General features: G+C 42.1%; 1 long non-coding RNA gene across 1 annotated transcript; it reads right to left on the bottom strand.

Moving 5' to 3' along the window:
- Positions 1-4,018: 4,018 nt before the first annotated feature.
- On the bottom strand, positions 4,019-5,810 carry LOC108053026. Its single transcript, XR_006417548.1, has 5 exons — positions 5,222-5,810; positions 4,943-5,164; positions 4,816-4,879; positions 4,336-4,761; positions 4,019-4,258 (listed from the first exon to the last, which is right to left on the bottom strand). It is a non-coding gene; the product is annotated as an uncharacterized LOC108053026 (long non-coding RNA).
- Between the last annotated feature and the right edge of the window lie 2,082 nt (positions 5,811-7,892).

Here is a 7,892-nt window from a genome sequence, read left to right as displayed (position 1 = left end):
GTCGCAAATATAAAAATAAGTGCATCAATCAAGCTATACGCTTCGAGAAGATTAGTGCTACCATATGTTACCTTTGAGGGCTAACTGCTGATCTAGTTTACCGAATTTTTCAGTGTTAGTATTTTGTAGTATTTTTAAAGGCATTGAAGCCTTTTTCTTTAAGCCCAGCTTTATTTCAATGGTTGGAACCGTTGATTCGATTTGGCCTCTGATCTACAATCTTGTTCGTCGTTTACTTAAATTTTTTTTTCTTTTATATTTAATCTTTTTATAGAAGTGACATAGAACTTGTTAGCTCCAATTTGGTCAGTTATAATACCCGTTACTCGTAAAGTAAAAGGGTATAAAGGGTATTCGTGCAAAAGTATGTAACAGGTAGAAGGAAGCGTAGGGTCGGCCTATAAAGTATATATATTCTTGTTCAGGATCACTAGCCGAGTCGATCTAACCATGTCCGTCTGTCTGTCCGTCCGTATGAACGCTGAGATCTCGGAAACTATAAAAGCTAGAAGATTGGCATTTTGCATGTAGATTTTAGGAGTTCCTACGCAGCGCAAGCTTGTTTCAAAATGGTGCCACGCCCCCTCTGACGCCCACAAGCCACAAGCTGTGGCCACAGTTTTGATGCTATTATGAAAATTTTAATTGATATGTATTTGTTTCGTCAATACCTATCGATTGGCCTAATAAAAGTTTGCCACGCCCACTCTAACGCCCAAAAACCCATTAAACGCTTAAGCCTGGCCAGCGCCTGCATTTCCGCCTTTCATGGCGCCTTCTAACGGATGACTTTGGAACAGCTGGCCAAGGTGCTCAACAGAGTCAACGTTAATTCTCGATAAGGATTTATATTAAAGGAAACGGAGTAACGGGTATCTAATAGTCGAGGCACTCGACTATAGCGTTCTCTCTTGTTTTTTAGTGAGTTCAGCACAATTTGCGCGACGAACATAAAAGGGTGGTGGCCTTGGTTTCTTGGCCGTAGTTGTTTAAGTGGCAGAATTATCTTCGTTTGTGTCACTAATAATCGAGAATTTATTATTTGTCAGCGGATTTTTAGGCACAGTGATAATATTTGATTTTGATACTTCATTTAATTTTCTTTTATTTGCACATAGCACTCGATTTAAGTTTGCATTTTTCGTAGTTTTTTGTTAAGAGAGGGGGAGCTTGCCGGTCAGAATTGCCTGAGTCAGCAGATATAAAAAAGTCTATAAAATTGAATTAGAAATAATTCTTATGCCAAAATTCCGTCTATATAGGCCTACGAGAAGACTTATAAATAATGTTTCTCGAAAATGTAATAAAAATTGTATCCACAGTTTTTGAGAAAATTTCATTACAGTGGGAAAAGCTTATAGGGTTATATAAGTTACGCGCGGTCACCTAATACATCAAAGAAGTTTACAAATTCTGCTTCGGTAATAGAGAAGCGCGGTGGGCAGTATACAGAGGCTAGGTTTAGGTAGCCGCTTTGGGTTTCGAGGTGTACTGTTGTTGCTTGGATAAAGGTCGTAGCAAATGATAGCAACTCGTAATGCCTAATGATATTCTTTAGCAGAATTCCAGTACCTCCATGAGCCTTAACATTAGGATAATTTGTCGAATAAAATGTATAGCCAGTAAATAAAAATAGTTTTTAATTGTTAAGTGAGTCTCCGATATGAGCATGGCGTCATTGTCATAATGATCAAGGAACTGCGTGAGCTCGTATTTGTGCTATGAAATGCCATTCGCATTCCAGAAAGATATTTTAAGAGTTATCATCTAAACAGATTTTTGTTTGATTAGAATCTCCAGGAGGAGATTTTGAGTGCGCACAAGCTCCTGCAGCGGTTGCTGTAGTGCTCCCATTGTTTTTGTTATGGGATGTGTTTACATTGATACTTTCAGGAGTATGGTTCGATGCCTGTTGCTCCAACAATTTTGAAGTGGTAAGAAATGGAATTTCATAAAAAATAACGATAATTTTACAAAGTTTGAAATTTTTATGGAATGTCAACCCAAAAAGGAATAAAATGTAGCACTTTTAATTTAATTTAATTTAATTTTAGTTTTTTTTAGTTGAATATTTATTTTGTTTTTAAAGATGTTTTCAAATTCAAATCCGTTTTATAACATTTAGATTTGTCTAGAAAGTTCTTAAAAATATGCTCAACTAGTGCAGTATTCTTCTTCGTGGCGTCTGTTTCCCCATGCCATACTTCAAAAAGTGCTTGTTTGCAGACCGACATGATTGCTGAAAATATCCCAAAGGGCATATTTGATCTTGAATAATTTACACACTGGACGAACCATAGTTTATCACAGACATTCACTTTTTGCGGGTCGGGACGGGCTTCACAATGTTTTAGTCTACAGAAGCTGAAGTTTTCTTTCAAAAAGCGGGCTACAATCAGTGATGGATTTGAACTAAAACTACGAATACAACATCTACTCACAGGGCACAAAACATTTATTTTATTTTACTGCGTACCTTGAACTTTAGGAAAAAGGGGAACTTGTTTCAAAACAAGATAAATCCAACAAAATGTCGCAAATATAAAAATAAGTGCATCAATCAAGCTATACGCTTCGAGAAGATTAGTGCTACCATATGTTAGCTTTGAGGGCTAACTGCTGATCTAGTTTACCGAATTTTTCAGTGTTAGTATTTTGTAGTATTTTTTAAAGGCATTGAAGCCTTTTTCTTTAAGCCCAGCTTTATTTCAATGGTTGGAACCGTTGATTCGATTTGGCCTCTGATCTACAATCTTGTTCGTCGTTCACTTAAATTTTTTTTCTTTTAAATTTCATCTTTTTATAGAAGTGACATAGAACTTGTTAGCTCCAATTTGGTCAGTTATTATACCCGTTACTCGTAGAGTAAAAGGGTATATTGTATTCGTGCAAAAGTATGTAACAGGTAGAAGGAAGCGTAGGGTCGGCCTATAAAGTATATATATTCTTGTTCAGGATCACTAGCCGAGTCGATCTAACCATGTCCGTCTGTCCGTCTGTCTGTCCGCCTGTCTGTCCGTCCGTATGAACGCTGAGATCTCGGAAACTATAAAAGCTAGAAGATTGGCATTTTGCATGTAGATTTTAGGAGTTCCTACGCAGCGCAAGCTTGTTTCAAAATGGTGCCACGCCCCCTCTGACGCCCACAAGCCACAAGCTGTGGCCACAGTTTTGATGCTATTATGAAAATTTTAATTGATATGTATTTGTTTCGTCAATACCTATCGATTGGCCTAATAAAAGTTTGCCACGCCCACTCTAACGCCCAAAAACCCATTAAACGCTTAAGCCTGGCCAGCGCCTGCATTTCCGCCTTTCATGGCGCCATCTAACGGATGACTTTGGAACAGCTGGCCAAGCTGCTCAACAGAGTCAACGTTAATTCTCGATAAGGATTTCTATTAAAGGAAACGGAGTAACGGGTATCTAATAGTCGAGGCACTCGACTATAGCGTTCTCTCATAGTTTTCAGTTAGTTCAGCACAATTTGCGTGACGAACATAAAAGGGTGGTGGCCTTGGTTTCTTGGCCGTAGTTGTTTAAGTGGCAGAATTATCTTCGTTTGTGTCACTAATAATCGAGAATTTATTATTTGTCAGCGGATTTTTAGGCACAGTGATAATATTTGATTTTGATACTTCATTTAATTTTCTTTTATTTGCACATAGCACTCGATTCAAGTTTGCATATTTCGTAGTTTTTTGTTGTTGCATTTCGAGTTGGAATCGGCTGGAAGAATTAAGAAGGAGGTATTCGTTTTTGGTAGGGCTATCGATAAAGTAGGAGGGTGGCAACTCCTACTGGAGTGGCGCCCCCTTCTGCTGATGTCTTGGCTATCTAGCTATTTAAACTAGCCCGGTTCGCTCTGGGTATGGCTAGGATGGCCTTGATATGTCCAATGACCCAATTTCGAGAGAGGCGAAGGGAATATGGCGAGATATAGGCATGATAGGCAAATTTTTATATAGTCGCAGCCATATTGTCCCAGCGGACAGAACAAAAATGTTAAAATAGTGTTTGTGCCGAAATATAATAAAAAGTGAGTGTTAGAGAAATTTGTGTTAGGTTTAATAGTTTATTTTATTTATAAATAATTATTCGTAGGGCAACCGGGGTCCCAATACAAAGGGCCCCGGGATATTTAAATTGGAGGAATTTAAATTGGAAGTTCAAATTAGAAGACTTAATTGGACATATAAAATTGGACTAACTAAACCTGGAAATTCAAATTGGAGATTAAAATTGGAGGGAATTAAATCTGAAAAATCAAATTGGAAATAAATCGTGATTTTAAATTGGAGGAAATTAAATCTGGGAAATCAGGAAAATACGCACCTTCGGTCTAGCCAGCTACGAGATCTGGACAAACACTACTCGCCTTCCTCGCACGCAGCCAACGCCATCCGACATTCACCGGTGAGTCCGTTCCGGGCTATTAAGACCAGTGGCGGATCCAGAGACGATTCTTGGGGGGGGAAATTGAATGAGAATATTTGAACAGAGAATATTTTTCTAGCAAACAAGTGAAATTTTCAGGTTCTGCGGTTCCAAGGGGGGGAAATTTACCTAATTTCCCCCCGTGGATCCGCCACCTGCTTTGGGGTCGTCAGGCTGCCAGAGCGCGCGGCGTTGAGAGGCACCGCCATCAGGCTCGCCTTCGCCACCGCTCCTCGGGGTGTTCCAGGCCCTTACTGCTGCTGGTCTCCGGCAGAGTACACTGTAGTCGGGGCATAGTTAGCCCGGCGCCTAGCCCAGAAGTGGCTGAAATTATTAACATTAATTTAACTGTGCACATTACTAAATTTATGTACTTACCTGTTGACCTGTAAATTTATCCGGACTTAGACCCGACAACCTCAATTCTTGTCCTCGTTGTTGCCTGTAAAAAAAGGGTCGCGATTATTAGTTTTCGGCGGGATTGTTTACAGCGCGTAATACTTACCGTTTGGCCTGTCCCTTCTTTTCCCCAGGAGCTCCTCAGGATTAGGTGACCCGACACACTAACCGTGTGTGTGCTTTTGTGCGCCTCGTTCAATGCGAGTTCCACCAATAAGTGACTGGTGGAACATTATTTCCGCGGCGCCTGTAGCCTTTGCCAAAGGAAGGTAATCTTCCGCTTTGACCGGTTAAATTTGAAGACGGTGGCCAAGTTTGGTCGTAGAGGCTATGAAAGGATAAATTAATTACTAGGAGAACAAGTTATGTTAACTTTAGTACTTACTGTGGATATTAAATGTACATGAAGACTGAAATGTACGAGTGAGTTGTCGTTGTGGGGGAGATGGAGCTGTCCTAGTCGCGAGGAGTGACTTGGACCAGCTGATCATGGGTGATGCCTCCGCAGAATCCTCCGGGGCATCCTTGGTAGGGTGGGCGTGCTTGGCTAGGTCACCAATAGCCACCAAAACGCCATATATTTCCCGTCACTTCAATTATTTGCATTGTTTACATTTTGTTTGTTTTGCTTGTTAGTGAAGACCGATATTTTTTGTGATGTGAGACGCGTGTCATCGATGTTTATGTTGTGGAATCTGTAGGGACATTGGGGATACTCCGCCCTGGGGATTCGGGAGCTAGCCGGCGCCGTCCCAGGACCAAATGCAGTTCCATAACATAGTGGCGCCCAATGTAAAAAAATAAATCGTCGAGACGACGACGTCTCGCATATAGGGATTTGCCTCGCATAGCCTCCGCTCCGGTGACTTGCAGAGCAACAGCAGGTTGTATGCAACTGCACCGAGAGTGGTGGTCTGCGAGGCAGAGTGAAAGGTAGGGGAATTTATTTTTTGAGCAGGCAGGAGGCTTGACTCCGAATGGAGACAATGGCTCCTGGTCACAGCACAGACGAGGTGACCTGCGGGTGGCATCTTGGCCCAGAAGGGGAAAGATTTGCATCCGCAGATAACTAAATTTGTGATAAAAACTGTGATATAAACTGTGATAAAATAGTTAGGGCGTAGATTTTTATTTATTTATTTATTTTTATTTATATTTTGTGTTTGTGGGGTAAAGTCAGTTGTAGTAATTCCATTTGTTGTTTTTTTTGTTGATCCGGAGGCTTTTGGTTTCTCGGATGTGTTTGATACCTTCTGTCGGTTGGATGCTTAAATGTGTGTTCGTGACCCGTGACTTATGTACACGCGCTGCACGAACACCTCGATTTAAGGATCAAACCACAAACGGGAAAACAAAGCCAACAGGACTCAACGAGCAGCCGATGTCCTTAACTGGCGGCTATCACCAAGAGTGATAGCCAGTCCAGTTGACGAGCGGCGTGTGGAAGAATGTGACGGGAAAAATTGGGTTTTGGAAAGCACCGTACGAGCTAGGTCGGAAGTCCACCGGCGAGGGTCAGTTCCATCTCCCCTGATAAAAATCTCAGAAGAATTAAATCAATAAAGGAGGAATCATAAATAAATCATATCTATTTATTTATTCTATTTATTTTCGTACATTATTTATTTATTTTTCCAAACATTTATTTATTTACTAAAAAAAAAAAAAATTATCTATTGATTTACTAAAATTATACATTTATTTATTTATTTAAAACATTTATTTATTTATTTAAAATTTTGTTTCTATAATTATTATCTGTTATTACATGTTTATATATTTATCTGTTTATTTATTATTTGCTAGTCCTTATTTTAATATTTATTATTCTTCTTAAGTATTTATTTCTTGTGGTGATTTGTTTAGGGTAGGATATAGGAATTCTGAGAGAGATAGGTATATTTCTGTTTTGTGGTTCGGTGCGATACAAAGATGCCTTCCAATTACTATCTCCGATCGAAGGTTCTTCCGGCCGAGGAAGAGGAGAAATTGTGGTCCACCGATTTAGATGAGGTTGCCGGGGCCGAACAGCCACGGATATCGATGGGACTGCCAAGGACTCCGTTGGGTCGTCTTCATCAGGAGCTGCGCAGGGAACTTCAGATGGGAACAGATCCCACGCAACATCAAGTTCCGGAGCAAGTGAGCGCGGAGGCGTTTCTGGACAACGCGGCGAAATCGGCAGTAAATGTGGCACTGGCCCAGGCGGCAGAGACCCATCGGAAGGCTCAGGAGTCCGGCGTCAGCCAGTCCATAAGGGATGAAATACGAGGTGGCTTCCTGGAAATGATGAAGCTGATGAACGAGGTGTTAAGGCCTACTGCTCAGCGGCCGCAGCTTCCACAGGGGAACCATACCGATCAGCAACAGCATCAGGGTTGGACGGACACGGCGGCACCACAGGCTCCAAGTCGGGTCCAGAAAGGGGCAATTCCAAAGACGGCACCATCAGCAGGCACGATTGGCTCCCGTCCACCGCCACCAAAGGTTCCACCAAAGCCGCCTAGAAGGCCCGTGGAGTCGTTACCGGTGGAAAGCAGCAGTCCAGGATATCCTCTGGATGGCGACCGAGGGCGGCGCAACGAGTCCCGAAATTGGCACATCGAGGACCGGAGAGCTTCAGATTTCCGCGAGGAGCGATGCTTTTATGCTAATACTGGACTAGGTGGCGGCAGCCAACATGTTCGCTTCGAGCGGTGGGGCGTTGCATTTGACGGCGAGGACGACCGCAACTCGGTGGAGGACTTCGTCTTCCGAGTGGAGTTCCTGCAAAGGCAGCATACATTGAAGGAGCACAACAAAAAAACAAAGGCAGTATTTACCGGTAAGCGTGGGCCCCGCGTAGGGCACCGTTTGGAACTGCATTCGGATTTCACCAGACACCGATCTCCAATGCTCCCAATGATTTCGTCGAGTGGCCATGGTTCGGAGGCGTCTCTCTAAATCCTTGGGTGGTGTTGCATTTCGAGTTGGAATCGGCTGGAAGAATTAAGAAGGAGGTATTCGTTTTTGGTAGGGCTATCGATAAAGTAGGAGGGTGGCAACTCCTACTGGAG

The sequence above is a fragment of the Drosophila rhopaloa genome, unplaced genomic scaffold (assembly GCF_018152115.1).
Source record: "Drosophila rhopaloa isolate 14029-0021.01 unplaced genomic scaffold, ASM1815211v1 contig_175, whole genome shotgun sequence".
Classification (NCBI taxonomy): Eukaryota; Metazoa; Arthropoda; class Insecta; order Diptera; family Drosophilidae; genus Drosophila; species Drosophila rhopaloa.
The sequence above is the reverse complement of the archived record's forward strand: the minus strand, read 5'-3'. Positions and strand labels throughout refer to the sequence as shown.